We start from the raw sequence: 20,874 nt of genomic DNA, 5'->3' as shown, positions 1-20,874 counted from the left end.
AAACAAAGGAATTCATCGCTCAAAACTGAGACGGCCTTAAAGTGAAGTTCAAGCAGAAATCTAGGGCCTGCCAATCGATCGAAAATGAATTCGAAATTAATTTCCATTTATGGCACATTTTTCCCATTGCCGGATGTCGTTCTCTCTCTCTCTCTCTCTCTTCGCACTTGACGCGCACTTCCGAGTGTGCCCCAAGCGTTGCTATCATCAAAGAGATACAAAGATATTGCTAGCTTATTGTTTACAGCACACACACACCCAGAGAGAGAGAGAGAGGGAGAGAGAGAGAGAGGTCTTTCCTCCCAGCAAAATGTTTGTAAGATATATAAATTTAATTTCGATTGTTTGACCCACGGGAAAACCCCTGAAAAGCGCCAGTTCTGTGGAACTCTTCGAAGAAAATGGTAGAAACTAATGGTTCTTCGGGTGCGCGTAACTTCGGGGAAAAGTTCCCGTAACTAACTTTCGTTTGGCTTTCCAGGAAGGTTCTTTCATTTAATAAAAGATATGTATGAAAAAAGAATTGTGTAAAATTCCATTTAAATTCCAGTTGAAATCCTATTAGATCTTCATTTTCTTTCAAATGAAAATGAATGACATTTCCCCCGTTGCAACGGTTCTGTGGATGGGTCGGATGGATTGTTACAATCAGACTTTATTTAAGGCTTATTTATGCGATTTATTTATAATTCAGTGGCAGAGAATGGAGCACAGAATCTGTTTGCCTGCTGCTGCTGCTCGTTGCTGCTGCTTGTGGCACATCATACACGTCGTATGCGTATTGTGGGCTGACATTTTCAGAAGCTTAAATATTGGTTAGTGGCGGGGCCGGGCGGAGCGTGGCGTGTGGAACTGATTTGAAATGCATACGAATATAATTCAAGGACTTGCGGCCTTGAAGTGACAGCAATTGCATTCATTTTGATTATGGCATTATGATAAATGTTTCTCTGGGGAATAGATGGACTTTTGCATTCTCAGAGGACTCTCAGGTAACCAATGAGACCTGCTAAATCATTTTTCGAACATTAAAAGCCTCCTTTTGCTTTACCTGAAGAAATTCTGTTCATTTGCTTGTAGTTTTGGGGGCGAATGTCCCACGGAATTACGCATACGCCCAGTGGCCGCCCCATGATTAAATTACGAGCCATTTAAATTATTCATCAGCTGCTGCTGGTGTTTTTAATTAATACGCGCAACGCCTAGACGTCGTCCGACTCTAGGCGACTAAAAGACAAATTACTGGCCCAAACACAGCCGCACAGCAGGTGGAAAAGCAGCTGGAAAAGCAGCTGGATAAAGGTGGAAATTGAAGAAAAACACTCGGGCTCTAAGGCCATGGCTCTATGGGTTTTTCAGCTCTTGAAAAATGGGACAGCGCGGCTGTGGCTGTGGCTGTGGCTTTGCCAACCATTACGCAGATTTCTCCAAGGAAAAAAGAACTGACCTCGCAACCAAATTGCTGCAAATGCGAGTGCGAGTGCGGATGTGGGTCAACGCGTGAGTGGAGCGACAATCATCGGGGTGAAAGTCACTTTGCCTGAAGCACCAGGAGATTGCTTTTTGAAAAGGATCCAATTCGATTCATTTGCAAAGCTCGAATAGAACTGGATATTTATTCACCTTTTAGCCCCCTTGAAAGTCCTTAAAGTCGGCCACCTTATTGATTCGATTACCACGTGAGACATTTGTGCCGCCGTCTCCTGTCGATCTATTTGCTCCCCTGCCCCTATCCGCCGAGCCTCCACGGCCACAGATTGATTTCGATGGACAAACGACCCCTCGGGGTCATCGACACGTAAAGGACTTCATCCTCTTTTCTGTGGGGCAGCCCCCCCCCCCCCCCCCCCCCCCCCCCCCCCCCCCCCATCTGCGGACAGGCCGCAAAAGTGTAGTCGTATCTACGTTTCTCCATTGAAATTAATCAACTGAACAATTCCGTTTTATTGTTACCATGTTCCGTGACCCCATTTACACATCCGCCGTAGTGCCACACACAAAAAAAAATAAACAAAAAAAAAAACACACACAAGTAGGAAACTTGCAAATGACACAAAATTTCACTTAGTGGAGGGGAAAGCGCAGGCAAAACGCAAGGAAACATGACAAACAAAGCAGCAGCTGTTGGGGGCGGGGAGGGGGAGCGGGAGGAGGAGGCGTAAAATGAGGTCTAGTTAATGAGCTTTTGTTTGAGGGTCCACTCGGTAGGTAGATGGGAAAGGGGGGGGTTCCAAAAGACACTCAAGTTTGGGTTGCTGGAGAGAACTCTCGTCTTTAAGAAGAAGTATGTTGATTTTTTTTTGAGAAAAACAACAGCCCAGAAACCTAGAGATGGAAAGGGTACTCTTAGGGATGTTCGGTATTGCTTTGCTAAGAGAAAAGCTGAGGAAAAGCTGAGAAAGGAATGTGAGCCAAAGCCAAGGAGTGTCCAAGGTGGAAAACTGAAAGCTGGAAATACATTTATAAACATAATAAATAAATAAATAATAAATAAAGGCTTGTCTATTGCGATCCAAATTTCTTCCTTTTGGTAGCATCTTCTCTCCTCTGCAGTTCATTTTTTCTTTACGGACAAAAGACACTTTTTCTAGGGGTAAAAGATGCCATTTGAAGTCTCCTTTTTAATGATATTTTACTGGATTTTCTGGGTAGTTTGATGGGATATAAAGAAAGACAGAGATAGAGACCATATTCGGCAAAGGCTCTGTAGAAAGTTCCTATGGAAGAACCTACACTTTGCTCTCTAAGAGCAGGGCAGTGTCACTCCTTCTACAGGACGCATGATATCTCTTCTCTCGCTCTCTGATAAATATGCGATTGCTCTGTGGCCAATAAATCGAGTAAACATTCCCTTTCCTACACATATTCCTTATAGAGAATATCCCTTTTTTAGTGGTGTTCAGTTTGTATGTTTTAGGGTAGCAAACAAGTCGTGTCCGCCTCCACTTTCTCTCTTACTTCACGCACTCAAAGCCCCATCTTCTTTTTGGTGCCGGCTCCACCAAACTTGTTGACATTGCGGAGGGTCTTAGTTTTCACACAACTGGCCAAAAACTGGCCCCAACTGGCATGGCACTGGCGCTCAGTCGTCTCCCTCTCCCTCTCCCACTCCTTTGTGGTGGGCACCACTTCCGTTTCCTGTTTGCTGCCGCCGCCGCCGCTGCTGTCCATCTTGCGGCACTCGTGCATAAATTAGTTGCCTCTGCCACGACTGCCACGGCGACTGCTGCTCATCTAATAAATTTAAATCCTTAAAATCCTCCTCCGCATCGCGCATTAAAGTAGCGGAAAAGCGTGGAAAAGCGGGAAAAGCTGAAAGCGGCAAATGGCGGGTCAGCAGCACGTTTCGGCCATCAACTGTAAAAATATGTATCTTCCTTTTCCCTGCGTTATTCTTTTTTATCATTTTTAATTTTCGTAAAATGAGTGTGTGAGTGGGGGGGTGTCCCCCCTCCCTACGCTCCCAGTGTGACAACATCCTGGGTCCTGCCTCCTGCCTCCTGGCCTTTCTGTTTGTTTTACTTTGGAAGATTTTCCATAATTTTATGGCCCTGCCGGGAGCACACACACACACACACACACAAGAGTTTTCCCGGGGAAAACGCCAACGCCAACGCTTTCGCATACAAATGCAAATCGAAATGTAACGAAAAATGGCCAATGGACTTATTGCCGCCACTGTCTTACTGTTGTTTGTAAATTATTTGTGGCTTCGCCTGTCGGATATTGCCACACAAACCAGATCCGATCGAGGGGAGGGGACATGCCCATGCCCAGGCCCGACAATTCCATTTCATACGATTTATATGGCATTTGTTTACAGGAAACGCCGACTGTGGGGGGGGCACCCCCCAGGAGCGGTTGAGCAGCAGAAGAGGTGTTAAGGTCATGGAATATCCAAAAAAATACTTACATTTTTTTGCATTTACTTATGAATAAATCACACGAAATGGGGAAAATCGTGGAATAAAGGCAAACCAAAGTTGTGCGAGGAGTACACCTTTTTGCCCTACTCAAACCACTGTCAAAATCCCTCTCGAGTACGCTCCTGGGACCCCGGGACCCTGGGGCCCTGCGACCCTGGGACCCTGGCCCCTCCCTTCGTTCGTTAGATTTCATTCTGTGGAACATCATTTGTGCCGACACATTTTCTCTCGATTTCTTTTTACAGAAATTCTGCTCCCAAGCTGAAAAAGCGGAAATGTTTTGGCATTCAATTGACGTTCTGTTTGTATACAAAATAATGCACTTCTCTGCCATCCCCCTCCCCTCCCCTCCCCACCCCTCACCGCTCTGCAAATCTCTGTAGCTTTTCCCGCAAATCGTGGGCCTAATGACAGCTTGTAAAACACACAAATTCGTATAAATGGACCACAAAAACGAAGGAGGGAAAGGACTATTATGGCTATTATGGCAGGGTGGCTCTCTCATTTTTCATTTCTCAATCGTTTCGTTTAATGTGCATTTGCCACGGTCCAAGAAAGTGCATGCCACGGCATCATTAGACAGACACTGTTCCCTTTTTGGGTGGTATATAGGGAGCAATATACATATATGGAAGAAAAGTTCCTTAAGAATCGGGTCATTCGATGCTCCTGTTTGTGGCCGTATATTCGTATATTGATTGGCGTTTTGGGGGTGTGTATGCGGCGAAGCTGTCAGCACAATGCCCACACATTCGGCGGGGTAGGGCGGGTAGGGGGGTAGCCAATGAAATGAAACAGCCTAATAAATATTTATTCGGGAAATTGCACAGGGAATGAGCTAAACTTCAAACGTACCCTGTACTTGAAGATGGGAAATCAATGCAAGAGAGAGGGAAACTGCCTTCGGTTATCCCCTAAATAAATGATGAAAATACATGGGTAAATCTATACAAACGATAATACATCTATGTATACTCACGTCCCACTGCCAAAGCAAGCAAAAGGTTCCAATTCTCAAGAATATAACTTGTTCAATAATTTCAAGATTTGATTTACTAGGAAGCAAGTCCCCTAGTCCCCAATTTATTAAGAATTTACGTCAATCCAAAACATTTTTATAAACGATAAGGAGAAACTTTAATCTCAATAAAGCCAAAAGCAACTATTCCTAAATTCCCCTAGATAAGCCCCATCAAGAATTCGGTGTTTGAAAAGCCCCAAGAAGTGTTTAGATGCTGTAGGCCCCATAAAGTACATAGATCTCCACCCAGTGAAGCCCTTAATGCCTTCACATATTTTCCGACAATAGCCTTTTGTTTAGCCCAATCAAGTATTGAGATGTTCATGTGCCTTGTATATACATAGGCATTACCCTTATGCGTTATATATAGGTATATAAATCCTGTACGCCCACATGCGCCTATCGTAGGCCCCATCAAGTACTGAGCAAATGCTCGTTTGGTATTTGGCATTTATTTTCGTTTCGTGCATTTTGCTCCTAAATTCTAGACGACCCATAAAGTATTACAAATTCCATAGCCCCCCCTCCACACCCCCCCGAACCATACAGCATTTTGATTTCTCAGATAGTAAAACCGTCCGTACCGTAGCCCTCAATGCATTTTCATTCTTGCATATCCCTTCCCTCTCTCTCTCTCTCTCTCTCTCTCTCTCTCTCTCTCTCTCTCTCCCTCTCTCCACTTCGCTGACTTTCAATATTTTCGCATACGCTTTGGTTTGGTTTTTTGCTTTGCCAACAAAATTCTGGTTTTTCAATTTTTTCTTTGTTCTCTTTTTATTTGTTTTTATTATTTATTGCTGCAGATATTCCACCCAAAAAATATGCGCTGATAAATTGTTTCATTTAATTGAAAAACGAGGGGCCACAATGTGAGTCGCTGCTAGGGCCGCGACTCTACATTTCTGGCCGATAGTCAGTCGGTATGGCTCCCCTCCGCCAGAGGGCGAACACATTGCACGACGATGAGAGAGAGAGAGAATTTAACCAATGCAATTTCATTTGTTCTTTCTGGCTTTTAGAATATTCAGATCTGAACTAGATTCGATTTTAGTTTTTTCATATTTTCAACATTTTGGAGGCCACAGATTTTCCTTCTTTGTGGGGGCGTTACGATATAAAAGGAGTTTTCATAGGAAATGCGGTTGCTCTAACCCTCATAGTCTCTGAGACATGGCTCTATCGACTCGGCTTAAGCTCGATCAATAATATATATGCCTTATGGAGTCGGAAACGCTTCCTTCTGGGTGTTGCACACATCCACCATCATCCATTGTATGCCACCAACAAATTAGTATTTTTTGGAGCATCGGGCATAAAAATGCCAACCATTGTAATGGATTTCGTTGTTTTACAACTTTTTATGGCAAAACTCGCAAATTGGTGGAAGCTTTCAGCTGATTTTTAATTAGTTAGAACTAGTTATATCGTGGAAGGGGTATTTTACTCTGCTTTCACAGCAGTTTCATCGGAATTTAAATGTTTCGTTGCAATTCGTTTTGGATTTCATTGTATTGTATTTGCCACGATTTTAGCATAAAGAATGGACAGAATACCTAATCGGAAAATGCATATTTCACAGTAATGTATTACTTTTCCAACTTGATTCGCCCCCCTCCCATTTGACTTCATTTTTGATAACAGAATTTCCATCCGATTTTCCTCCTTTTCCACTAATTATGCAGTTTTCTGCAGTGTCGCTCGCCCTCAACTTTTCCGACTGTCACTTTGCCTCTAGCCGGAATAGCCGGAAAAACGTAGCCACATTATGAAATATTTTCTGCATATTTTCAGTGGCCATTGCTTCGGCTCGTTGCGGGCTTTCCGCAAGGCGGAAACACTAACGAGAAAAGTCTGGTGGTTGAATTTTTGGCAGCTATGCCAACACTTGCCTGCTTCCGGGCACATCCTTGGGCCGTGCCTCGGTCCTTGGACTGCTGCACTGCAGCATCATCATCAGAATCATTTCAGGCTGATTAATCGTAATTGTTGTGGCCTTGCAGTGTGGCAGGCGTTGCCTAATTGCTGGAGGCGCAAGCTCCTTGGTAGGCACTGTACGAACATTCTAAATTCAATTTACGAAAAGAAGGCTGACCTTGAGCCAGTACCAGTGGGGAGGACCGCCTGTGGGGGCCGACAGACAACGTCTTAAAGGATTAAAAGCGAGTGGAAAAGGGGCCAAGGGAAGCGAAGCAAAACTGATTTCTATTCGCCCAATGGAACATGGCAGGCGACACTTTCGCCGCCCGCCTCCCCAGCACCCGCACTGTGGCACTCTCTGACATTTTTTGTTCGCCTCATTTGCATAAAGGGAACACAGGCCATAAATTCATGCCGCAGACGGTTCGTTCGGACGCGTCTGAGACGACGCCGCCGCCGCCGCTTCTTCTTCTTTGGCGCCTTAAAAACATCTTAGTTCGGTGTTTCGCTTGGGCCTGACAAATGGCCAGCGATTTGAGGGCTAGGTGTGCGAGTAAGTGGCATTAAAGGTTCGAAATTGGTCTCCAGAGATGGTCTGCCCGCAGATTCACTATAGATTAAAGGCTATAATTCTGTATATACTGTGACGATGTTGGAGTATTTTCTAAGCTTTAGTTTTTGCACATTTTAAACTACCAACTAGAAGATGAGCCACGTATTTGAGGCTACAGCTAGCCAAGGGATTCTTCGAAAAAATACCAGAACAATGCTTGGAAAAATTCCAGCAAAATACTAGAATACTACCAGAAACACACTGGAAAAAACACAGAAAATACTAGAATGATAGAGGAAAAATACCACATAATAGTATAACAAGATCAGAATATAATAAAACCAGAATAAACTTGAAATACCAGAAAAATACTAGAAAATTTTAGAAAATACCAGACAAATATTAGAATACTTCCAGCAACACACTAAAAAATACTAGAAAAATACCAGAAGATACTAAAATAAGATTAAAATATAATACTACCAGAATAAACTTGAAATACCAGAAAATACAAAAAAATACTGCAGGAAAAACCAGAAAACTACTAGAACAATACCAGCAACACAAAAAAATACCAAAAATACTCTAAAAAGATCAGAAGGGAATAATGACAGAATGAACTGGAAAATACCAGAAAAGTACTAGAAAAACATCCCAAAAATACTACTACTGCTAGACGTGCGTACTGTATGTACTGGAGTAATACCATCATCCCCACAGCCAAGAGTAGAATAAGATTCAAAAAAGGTTCTTCGCCCACCCACTTTTCCTTCGCTTTTAACCCTCAAGACTCACTTTTCTTGAGCAAAAACTATTGTATGTCTAATCCGCGAAGTGCAGCTCTCCCTTGTAATATTCCACTGATTTTTAGCTTGTTTCAAGGTTTCCCCCACCGCGAAACCCTTCCACTATTCATTAGCTTAATCGTGTTTTAATCCCAGAATTACAGCTCTTAAAGAAATGATTTATTTGTTGTCTAACCTTCGGCGAGAGCACAGTAACAGTTCCACATAAGCTGCCACGTGTTCTTTGGTGCATAAATTAGCTTAAGCCATTACCCTTGCCACCAGTTCGAGTTTCAGCCGGTTGTTCAGGGACCAGAGACCAGAGACCAGAGACCAGAGACCAGGGACCAGGGACCTCTTTGCCAAGCGTGTGTTTTTCTATGACTCCTCCTCTCATTGACTCACTCATTACCATTCATTCATGCATTCACAGGCGACTGACTGCCTAAAAGCGCCATCTGTTGTCGCCATTCGCAGTGACCTTAACCTCGGGGAAAAAGAACAGAAAACAGAAGCGAAAGCAGGCTAAAACGAAGAAGAAGTAGCGTAGCAAAACATCAAACACAACAAAACGGAGCAACAGCTGGATGGACTGTGCGAACAGCTGATGGTCTGCACAAACAGCTGATTGGCTGTACAAACAGCTGTTCCACCGCCTGACGCCTGCGCATAGCAGGGGGCGCCTTAAGAGAGCCCGAATGCCATTTTAAGAGAACTCCTTTGCAGACTCCTTTTGTCTTTGTTTGTCTTTCTTTGCGTTTGCCTGTGGATTGCGTTGGTAAATACGTTCCACAGATAGCTAGTAGTAGTGGCAGCGGCGGCAGTAACGGCTCCAAAAGTTGGGGGCCCAAACAAGCGACGACCAATGGCGCTTGCCTCCACAGTCCTTGCTTGTCTTTATTTGCTTTTGCTTGTGGAACGTGTTGGCAGATGCGTTCCACAGACAGTCCAGGCGGCAGAGGCAGCGGCAGCGGCAGTAACGGCCCCAAAAGTTACGCGCCTAAAAAGAACCGACAGCGTCGTCGCGACGACTATTGGCGCCCGCTGCCATTCGCATTCACAGTCTTCTATGCCCCTCGGTGGCGTTCGCATCGGTGTCGCTCGCTTCGCTCTTGGACCAATCTGAAACCGATCCGAAAGGGACTGCAACCGACGACTGAGTTCACAAAGGTGGTATTTTTTTGTTCAATCCGTCGGTCAGTTGTGTTTTGCATTCCAAACGCTGCGGCTGTCGATCGGTGTCGGAATTTTTTTTCCCAGCATCCGAATCAAAAGTGCAGTGAAACCCAACAAACAAAATGGTTTTTGAAACCACAAATTGAACACCAAATTAAAACCATAAATCAATTGAAAACTAAATACTTTAAACGAAATACTTTAAATTCTGAATAATTCCGACGATAAATAGAAGCTCCGCATTCCGCCGCATTCTTCCAAATTTTTGCGGAATTCGGTGTGTTGCCGTTGCCGTTGCCGTTGCAGTAAGTGTCCAAAGCTTTTGAATTATTTGTGGGGGGGCAATAAATAACACTCTTAACCTTTGACCGCATATCTGTATCTCCACTGCAGTGCCACAGCCACAGCCACAGCCAGGGCCAGAGGGCATTCGTTTGAAGAGGGCTTACGGCCACTCATCTGCTATCATCCTTAAAGTGAATTAAATGTCATAGATCTCACAAGTAAATCCGCTTTTCGTATTTCTTTCCAAATCTCAACGGATTTTGAGCGCCAAATCGCAGCTTTTCCAGGAAATTTATCTAGATAAATTCCTGCACCAGTAGATTGCTTTTCTGTATTTTCTGTAATTTCGGTATTTTCTTGGGCACAAATTAATGGAGTGCTGAAAGTGTTTGAAAATGTTCCACTTTAGGTGCATGAAAACGGAAGAAAAGTCGCCGAACAAAGCCCTCTTGTAAAGGGTCATCTATTTTTAAGGATTTCATGCCCACGCCTCCACGCTCGCCTCCATCCACGCTCTCTGTCACGGACAGGCAGCCCTTCAAGTGCTCTTTTGGCCATCCTTTTGGCCGTCCCCATTGTCCCTCAAAACGCAAGTGATTTCTCTATCGAAAGATAAAGAAAGCCACCCACAAAAAGTTGAGTTTCCTTTTGGACATGAAACAATGCAAACAATCGCACAAAAATGGCACTAGGAAAATACTACCACAAGACTACAGGAGAGGGCCATAGGCTATGGGCTACGGGCTTTGGCCAATGGGCACTTGGCACGTGAAAAGAGACAAAATTAAAAGAAAACAAAAAAGGAAAAGCCAACAAGCTTAAGAAGTCGAAAGATACATTTCTATAGATGTGTAAGGCTGTTATTTTCAAGGATCTTTTATGGGAATATAATTTAAGTACATTAAAAAAAAGGATGTACCCTCGTGCCTGTTGCCAAAGGATACACCAATGAAAATGATTCCAAAATATGAGTAGGTACATTTCCAATCAATCTCGATGCTGAATGTAACACGAGAACGTGGAAAAATACCGCTTTCGAATGTGGGAGAAAGAAAAATTGTATTTTCCTGGGATTAAAATGCGAGACGTCAGAGAACGGATCCATATATCCGTGCCCCCAGCAGCACGCCAAAAACTGAGTCATCTATCAATTTATTAGTGACGGGAGAACCGCCCAACAACAAAAACGTGAAAAACTTAATTAAAAAGAGTAGGAAATCCCTTATCACTTCCCTTTCAATGTGTTTTTCGGGGGGCCCATCTACTCCGTGAGATTGTGGATTTCGGTAAAAAGTTTTGGAGGAACTTTAATGACGTTCCATCGACATCAAAGTTTCATTTTTCAATTTTTGTCTTGACTATCGAGTTTTGGCTTACGCCGTTGGCTTGCCGGAGCCGGCGGTTCCCTTAATGGCACAAAGATTTTAATCAAAAATCAGTTAAAACTTTTGCCCGAAAACTTCGATGTGGAAACTGTTTCTTGGGCAGCGGAAAACTTGCTGTCATCTGCCAGGAATTTTGCCATCTATAAATTATAAATTACGACGGGTTGGAAAATGGGCGATGAAAACTGATTTGCATAGCGTGTGTGTGCGGAGGATGCCTATGAGGATGCGGGTGCCTGGATGCCTGGATGCCTATGCGTATGCGTAATAATGATCGAAATCAACTCTCAACGATTTGCCTTATTGACTTGGATATTACTTTATTTGTGTTGTTTGGCACAGGAAAATTTCACGATTTTCCTTCCATTTTCATTCAATTTCCTGCCAATTGGAGGGTTTTGCTTTGTTTTATGCACGCACAAAATATTTCCTCTTTTTTTTTTGTGGTGTTTCTCGTGTTTGCGTTTCGTAATTTGAGTTGATTTGTGATAAGCGTGTGGGCTGCTGCTCCTCCATTCGATTGTTTTTTTCCCCGATCCCCATCCCCATCCCCGGCCCAGCCCAGCCCAGCCTGTCCCCTACTTGTGGTTGTGTGTGCCCTTCAGGCGCCTAGTTCTAGGCAATGGCTTTCGTTTTTTATGCTCCCTTTCGTCGAGATTGCGGCAAGGGTCGTCTGCGTCGGGTACTTGTGCCTCTGATTTGTATGAAAATGATATCCCAACAATATTCCCCCTGCACGTGATGCCAATTATGTAAAAATTACTTTATGCTTTTCCTTTTCTCTGCGTTTGCTTTCGCTGCAGAGCGGGGGTGGGGGGAGAAAGCATTTATGAATGCGAGAGCAATTGAGGCATTCAACGGGGAATCGAATTCAAGACTCAAATTCTGGCAGCTTTAATTTAAGGTTTAAGCTTCTGTTACGCCAATTTTTTTTTTGTACTGTATGGAGGGAAAAATACCAAAGGAAATTATCAAAATAATACTGATAAAGTATGAATAAAATAATAAAAATTACATCAACAAAAATACCATAAAAAGCTAGCTAAATAAAAAAAAAAAAACTAAATAAATTAATGCAAATATTTTTTAAATACGAAATATACTTTAAAAAATAATTCAAATCTTTTTGAAGCACTTAAAAATACCAATAAAAAATAATACAAAGATATAATTATTTTCCTGGTGGAAAGAAGCAATGGTCGTGCTTTAATTATTTCACAGCACCGATCCATCAGAGAAGGTCTTTCCTAAACATTCCTACATGTTTTTGCCGATTCCTTCGCTGGAAGCCCCGACGCCCTATCAGAGCTGACCATTCAAAAAACATATTCAATATTTAATATCGTGAAAACATCTAAGCCGCAAAAAAATTGCGCTTCTCACTTTTGCATTCAGCGTTTCTTTTTTATGGCCAATGAAAAGACTGTGCAACTGCAACTGCAACTGCGACTGCGACTGGCACCGCCACTGCCACTTTCCCTCTTTGCCACTGCTCATTCGCCCGCACAATTGCCGCAAGCGATGGACCAACGACCACTGGAAAAAAGCATAGAAAAGTTGACTCCTGTTTCAGACTTTCCCCCCACCCCACCCCTCGGAAAAAAACAGCAGAAAACGAGGGAAAAGTTTGCGGAAATCGCAAACAAAACGCGAAGCACAAAAAAATTGTCACACAAAAATGCCAACACTTGAGGCGCTTTACAGGGGCATCAAAAGCTGAAAGAAGTAGATTGCAAACAGCACAAAAAAGCGGACAGAGCAGAGCGGTGGATGCGCGATAATAAATTCGGAGAGAAAAGAAGCAGTGGAAGAATCTGAATCAGAGGAGACGAGTCTTGCATAATTTATGAGGGGAAGAACTCAAAAGTCCCCAAAAGAGAAATGCAAATAAACGATGGCAAAACTGTGATTATGATTTGCAACATTTGGCTGGCTGCCACTGCCACTGCGACGCTTTTGGGATGCCACGTTCCACGCTCGACGTCCCAGTGCCACAGCGATGCCGCTTGCCACGTTCTTTCGGCTGCCACTAATTGTTAAATGCTGTAAAAAGCAGAGCCAAAAAAGCGTTGACGGAAAAGACGAATGACGGCAAGGACATGACCATGGCACCTTAATGAAGGCATCGCCAGTCGAGGAGAATTCATAGCAGCGGCAGTGGGGGCATCCCTGCGACTGCGGCTGCTGCTGAGGCGGAGGCTGCCGCAACATTTGGCAACAGCAAATGGCCATTAAGTGCCCTTTGGAATGTGTCCAATGAATTTAACAGTAGATCCCCAACTATTTTTGTCAGCCTCACCACAGTTTTATGAGTCCTTCTCCGTCTCGGAGGGGAACGGCATCATCAGGTGCTTCTTTACATGGATAAAACGCCCAGCTCATGCCAGAGGCATTCTAGGGATAATTGCGGCTCCACCTTGAAGGGCATTCCGTTCAACCACATGGGGCATTCCGTTTATTTTTAAAGCCCTCTCTCGCTCTCTCTCTCTCTCTGTTCTTGGAGGCATCCTTGAGTACCATCTACTCCTCCGATGGTGGATGGCGGATGGTGGATGGGAATGGTGTCAAGTGTCGCTGTAATAGTGGAACATTATGACAGGGTTAAAGGGTTGGTCCCTCCGCCCTCAAGTTTCGCAACAACTGTCGACATCTGTCGCATGGCAACCACTTCCTAAACGAGGCTTAAACTGCTTTTGGATAACCATAAATGTCACTCCAGCAACAGCACCAGCACCGGCGTTGGTGACCACAACCTGGCGACCGGGCACGTCTTCAGAGAAAGGGAGAGAGGGAGAGAGAGAGGGGGATGGTGGGGAGTGTGGTGGATAGGAAAAGACATGAAAAGGGAATCCATTTAAAATTAAATTTCAATGTGTTATCCTTAGGCTGCTCGCAAACGAGAGGAGGCCATGCCGGAGGCACGTAATAGACAACATTCTGAGTGCACACAGGCGGATCCTGTCCGCCTGTCCGCCTGCCCCCCTGTCCGCCTGTCCGCCCGCCTCTGTCATTTATTTATTGCCTCCGCCAATTGCAGCAATCAAAATCGAAAGCAACTGTAAAGGAAAAGTTCTCGCCGCTTTTCCGGCACACACACACACACACACACATATGAACGTATGCGGGTGCGTGTCTTTGGGGGCCCAAGAAGTTGAGGCAAGCAAATCATTGGGGGCCCATAGACATCCATGGCTCATTGAATGGACTTTCAAGTGGCAGCAGAAGGCAGGGCCCACCAGGGCAGACATTTTTTAATAGCACGAATAACGCGTTCGTATCAGAGCAACTGCCAGACACTTTGGCATAATTGGGTCATAAACTTATAGAAACTAGTTCAAGGATCGATCCGACGATGGCTGATGACCTTTTCCCCCTCCTCCCCTCCTCCGCTGCGATAAAGTGCATTCAGAATTGCTTGACGCATAATTTCAGATATCTTTGCAGGCTAAAAAGATATCTCTAGAGTTATGGGTCTTTCGTCAGCAAATTTGTCGATAAAATAAAGATAATTTTCTCAAGTGTCTTGTGGGCAAAGGAGGAGTCGAAGGAGTCTGAGGATATTCGAAGAAGAAGTGTTCATCATTCAAGAGCCAACCCTTAAGGGGCCTCTCATATAAGGCCCTAAGCTTAAATGTTCTGCACAGAAACTAAGATAGTTTTCATATCATATTCCCCATAAATTCCCTAATACTTTCATTACTCCACTTCCCCCTTCAATTCTCAAGTTTTTTCAGGTACGACTTTGACCTTCCTTTCATTACGTTTCCCCAAATAACAATAAACCACTTTAACGATTGCTTTGCCATTTATTTTACTGCCAGAAGGAACAAACTTTGGCTCTAATTGGGGGAGACCCAAACCACTCGTCCACTAAAGGTAATTGGAGCCACCTCTACTCCTCCTCCTTCCCCCTCCGCCCACCTTCGACTAATTGTGTTTTAATGGGCATATCGTTGCGATATCGTCGGATATATAATTAGCAAACAAAATTATCCAATTTATGAACACTCATACTCTCAGTTTCAGTTTCACTTTCACTTTCACTTTGGCAAACAATTTTCTTGTTTCATGTTATTCTGCTGCTGTTGTTGTTGTTTGTTTGTTTGTCTTTCGGGCGGCAAAGAATTATGAAAGTTTGTCACGTTTATCGGGCGAATGGGCCATAAATACTATTAGAGAAATTATGTATGTCCTTCCACAGATAACGAAACGATACAGGGTGTCTGCTGGCCGAGTGTTTTCCTCCAAACGTTTTTCACTCTCGAAAAAACTCAATGGCAGTCCTAAACAATCGGTTTCTGTTCTGTCAACATATTCTCCTGGGCTACAAAGACAAAATAAAAGATAAAAGAAGCTGTTTGTAGTATTTTTTGATTGGTATTTTTGTAGTATTTTCATGTAATGCTCTTTTCAATTCGTTTTTTTTTCATTTTTTCTTTATTTTTTGTTGTATTTTTTTATATTTTTTTGTATTTTTCAGTATTTTTAGGTATATTTTTATATTTTAATATTTTTCTATTTTCTTGTTGTAAGTTTTTCTTTTAATATTTTAAGTACTTTCCTTCAGTACATTTTTTTTGTGATAAAATAAAGTATTTAATGATCGGTGAGTTCCGTTTGAATACCAGCAAATACCAAAGCGTATTAGTGACATTCTCGAACAGAAAAAAATGATGTAAGTGAAGGGTTACCCGCCGCTTTCCTACATCTGGTTTTCCATAGTTCGCCCTAGTTTTTCCTGAACCGAGTGCACGCACAATTTCCGCCTTGAGCTCTGTGACAATTACTGAGAAAATTCCTATTCGAATTCTGGGAACTTCCTTACACGTCTCTCGCACAAACTAACAAGCAAATGTCTGCGCTTCTGTCAAGAAATCTCCCTTCCTGCCGTAAGTGCGAAAACATGTTTCAATCTGTCTCCGGCGTGGCCAAGAGCACAACTTTAAGCCTTTTGCTGCATAACAATTTGTACAGGCTAATGGACACCCTGTGCGTGGACCGAGGGTGGGGGTTACACTATACGCACATAAAATAGGTATTCCCTCACTCACCCACCCACTCCCTTCCTCCCTTCCTCCCACCCTCCTCACTCACTCACTCACTCACATAATTCAATTAGCCTTCTTCTTCGTTCTTAATTACAACGAGAAAAACAGGGGGGGGGGGGGGCAGGGGGGAAAGCACTAGGGGGTGGGAGTGGAAGTGGGAGTTGTAGCGACTGTGGTCACACGCCCCAACATTGCAGTTCATTGTAATTTTCTGTGGCTGTAGCTAAAATGCGTAAAATAATTAAAACAACATAAATAATGTCATTACACACACACCACCCGCACACACACACACCGAAATGAGGAGAAGAAGAACGAGATTTAGGGCGGGTAGAGGGTGGTGCCAAAATTGACCACCCATTGTCCTTGTCTTTCGTGGGGGGCGGGGGGCGTGGGCGGCGGTCTAAGTAGATTTCAAATTATTCCATTAGTGTTGATGACATTTGTCGAGAGAGGCACAGAGCTGTTGACTCGGCCGAGTCCGTGTCCGAGCCCGCAAGAGCCGCCCCCATCTTCCAGCCCGCATTGCTCTGCCCCTGCCCCAGCCCCAGCCCCTGCCCCAGCCCCTGCCCCTGCCCCTGCCCCAGCCCCAGCCCCTGCGCCAGCCCCTGCCCCTTCGCCCTGATGATGATATGTGACGTGCTAATGCCTTCCTCTGTCTGCCTGTCTGTCCGTCTAGGAAAATTAGCCAAAGAACTTAATTAACCAGAGGGTCCCTGTCCCCTGTTCCCTGTCCCGGGCCCCTGTCTCCTGTCCCCTCTCCCCAATCCCTTTCCTTGGCCCTCTGCTGTCGCCGGAAACGTAGTCCAATTCTGGCTGGGAAATATCATTCAATTTGTCAACACTTTATCGCCCCAACGACCGGCGACATTCGATCCGATTCCCTCAGTCATCATCTCATCATCATCGTCATCAAGGACCCACAACTGGGATTCCATCTCATGCCTAACTAAAAATTAAATGCAAATTGCATGCACGAGGGCGTCAGACTATGTGATTTATGCGGGGCGTTTCTACTATCCTAGGAATACATAATACATATACATAAACAAACAGAGCAGAGCAGAACAGAACAGAACTCCCCCCAAATGATGTCCCATCAATCAGAGAGAGAAGCGACCGACCAACCGAATCGACCATCGGTGTGTGAGAAAAAAACAAAGACCTGCAACCGTAACGGAGATGAAGTGTGAGGTGGCGCAGGGGTACATATGACGAGGAGAAGGTGCCATAAGATGCCACGAGAGTAGCTGGCGCCAATCTTTAATGCTGGGGGGATGGGGATGGAGCTGGAGATGGGGATGGGTATGGAGATGGGGATGGTAGATTAATGACAGAAGATTCTGTTAGTGACACTGTCATAATGACGAGCATTACGGTACCCTGTTTGAAAAGAGCACAATAAATATGATACTTGATGGTATGGGGGGGGAGCAGCAGTGCATTGCGAAAGGAATAGAAAACCAATTATGGGGTGCAAATGGGGGGCACATAGAAAACAAAGCATATTCAGGTAACATGCGAATGAAAGTGCTTCAAAAAGACAGGACTTGATGACAGAGGCTCGAAGAACACAATACTGGGTGGTGCATTTCGGTGCGGAGAAATATGTGCGGAATTTAGTCCAAGAAGTAGAATACTTGTTGGGAATTCTTTGCTGCAGACATACATAGCACTTGCCTTTAAATGAAAATTAAACGCATATGGGAATTTCCCTGATGGACGGAAGAATCCTATTCATTGCAAGTGGTAAAACGTTGAAAACAAGACGGATATTCAAAACGATATTCTTTATAAACTAGCATTTGAGAAGCCCTGCAATTGGTGCTAAGTGGCCCAATTATTTATTTATTTTATATTATTTTTTATTATATTTATATATTTATTTATTTAGTGGGTCTCGCTGGACATTTCCATGGTAATGCCCTTCGGTGCCACAAAATTCGTTCGCTGCAATTCGTTGAAGAGTTTTTTTTATGCCTCAAAAAGTGGACGTATGTACATTTCCAGGGTATCACCACTTCAGCATCAATCTACGGACTCTTTTGGCTATCCATTTTATGGGGATTTATACTCGCATATTTTATACATTTTGTCACAATTTGCTTCGCTCTTTTCGCGCATGAAAAGTCACAAAAAGATAAGCAGCTTTCCCCTCAATTGATTAAAGCTGACGAACGCCAACGCTCGGTAATGTTTTAAAGCGCTTAGCGATACCGATGCTCTGATGCTCCCCCGCGGTCCCCTGCTCCCTTCCTGCCTTGCTGAATAAATAGAGCTCTCCCTTCACGGGCCCCTCTGTTGCCATCTCTGGGATAAAGATAATAAATTAACTATGGCCAACACGTAGGGACATAAACTTCCAACTGCTTTTCACGTCTGCACAGGGGTCCGGGTCCGGGTGCGGGTCCGGGTGCGGGTCCGGTGCCGGTCCCTCCCCCGCACTTTGTGCGATGAAAATTTTGTCAAGTGGTCAGCAGAAAGTGTCCTTCCCGAAACAACGGCAACGACAACGACAACGACAACGGCAACGACAAGAAACCCAACCGAGTGAGTGCTCATACAAAATTAACATTCTAAAACAGCATGCCACCCCCCCGCACCCCACCCCACCCCTGGGAAATAGCAACGAAGTGGGGCCCCGGCCTCATACACTCGCTTGACCTTCGTTTCTGGCATTCATTCAAGACTGAAACTGAAACCGAAACCGAGGCTTGAGACCGCCTTCTGCTTGAGCTATTTACAGCTGACTTGGCAGTATGCCTTTCACCCCTCCCAGCCCCCAGTCACCCACCCGCCGACTTCCACCCTTCCTTCATTCTTCTCGCTTTTATTCCCAGCAAGTAGCCGCAGGCTTTTAATTTTTTTACAGCTGCCTAAAAACGAGGAGCAAAAAAGTGCCTATAAAATGGCTATAAGGGTGCGGAAGGGGGGGGCGGAGTGGCACTGTCTGGGCTCTTGCCATTATTCATATTTTGACAGTCCGGAAGGGGGGGGGGGGGGGGGCCCACGCGACGGCGTATGCGTTTTATTTGCTTTCATGATGAACTTTCCTGCATATTTTACGTGGGATGCCGGGATGCCGGGATCCCGCTTGGAAAACGAGCAGCTAATGCGCGTGAAAATACTCTCGACAGGCGGTTGGACTCGGTTCTGTTTGTTTGAGTTGTTTGCTTGATCTTTTTCTGATTGCCTGGAAAGAGTTGGCCATGGAGCCGGCAGTGGAGTCGCAGGGGCCCTCTGTTGACGCTAGCCGCCTGGAGACAGAGCCCGCCCTTCTGTTCCCTCCTCTCGGGGCCACGCAAATACTGCCACAATTAAAAGATGGACTGGGAAAAGTCGTCGCTTATCATAATCCTTGAGCGATAATAATTTCGTGCCAAATGGAAACATTCCATGCATAAAAGACAGAAATCAGATTTTTCAATGACAAACCTTTTTCGTAGGTTGCGGAAAATCTGAAAAAATTAAACAAAATATTTGATTTAGTTTTTGTTTGGAGTTTTGTGGTTAGAAAAATTAAGATATTTATACTTAAAAAAAAAAAATTGGCAAAATACAAAATAAAAAGGAACGCACATTTTTAAATAAAATATTCGGTTTTTAAATACAAAAATAATGAAATGAAATAGAATTCACTTTGATTCAAACATAAACAAATTTTAAAGTATTTTTAATCGAAACAGAAAACAATTTAAAATAAATAAAAATATATAAAATCCCGGGATATGTATTTAATGTAAATCTAAAAATCTAGGTATATTTTAAGCATGAAATGCATTAATTTTATACATGAAATATATATCGATTCAAATATTTTCACTTTCTTTTTACAATTTCCACCAAAATTCAAAACTCTTCAATTATCAGTGCTTTTTTCTCTGCGTGTACCAGATTTTTTTACATTTTAAAGTCACAGAAAATGATTCTTTAGTTGCAGATTGGAAATCATATTTAAAATGAGTTTCTCGCTGGGATTTCATGCCACGAAATCATCATCGTATCGTAGAGGCCATCAAGAGGTGACAGAGTTGAGTGGCAGAAACGATTTCCATACAGAAATTCAATTCAGAATTCAATCGGCAAACTTTTATATGAGATTTGTGTTTCTGTTTTCTGTTTTCTGTTTCTGTTGACCCTTTTTCGGCTTGAACTCTGCGATACCTAGGCCGCAGCCTCCGGCGTCTGTCTGCTGTGTGTGACACTCGAATGTCGCCTGTGCCCCCCCCCCCGGGGACGAAAGTATGCGCCACCCTTGTGGCAAGCAGTGGCTGCCTGCCACCTCGGGCCCCTGCGGCAGAGTGTAGTTCGAGGCAAAAACAAAAACAGAAAACGAGCCGCAAGAAACAGCTGGGCAAAAGTTACAGAAGACACAAATTTGCATCTCACAAATGGGGGCGACATGTGTTTGTGTCCTGAAATTCGATAAGGCCACGCCCACACAGGCAGGCGTTGCATAATTCAGGGGGCATGCCACATCCACATCAACATCGTTTTGGACAGTGGCACAATGAAATGAACTCGGAGTCTAAGACCAAGCATTGATTTATGCAGAAAGTGTCATAAATTTGAATATAAATAAACAAAAGGGTGTTCCCATAAATAAATATGCGAGCCGTAGGGCTCTTCCTTTGAGGCCTTCTCTCTCTCCTGCTCCTGGCCCACCTGTAGGACACATCTCTAAGGTGTAGACATCTCTTTGGGGCCCCTCCCCTTCTCTCCTACTTCTCTGTGGGGGAGGTGCGGCGAGAGGCCGTTTAAAATGTTTATTTAATGGC

General features: G+C 44.0%; 1 protein-coding gene across 1 annotated transcript in view; it reads left to right on the top strand.

The window, feature by feature from the left end:
* Positions 1-9,265: 9,265 nt before the first annotated feature.
* Positions 9,266-20,874, top strand: part of LOC108153150 — a 31,991-nt gene continuing 20,382 nt past the window's right edge. The window contains exon 1 of the mRNA XM_017282952.2: positions 9,266-9,683. The gene's annotated coding sequence lies outside the window, so the exon portion shown is untranslated. The remainder of the gene's footprint in view (positions 9,684-20,874) is intronic.

The sequence above is a fragment of the Drosophila miranda genome, chromosome XR (assembly GCF_003369915.1).
Source record: "Drosophila miranda strain MSH22 chromosome XR, D.miranda_PacBio2.1, whole genome shotgun sequence".
NCBI classification, from domain to species: domain Eukaryota; kingdom Metazoa; phylum Arthropoda; class Insecta; order Diptera; family Drosophilidae; genus Drosophila; species Drosophila miranda.
Note: the sequence above shows the minus strand (reverse complement) of the source record. Positions and strands in the feature narration are given on the sequence as shown.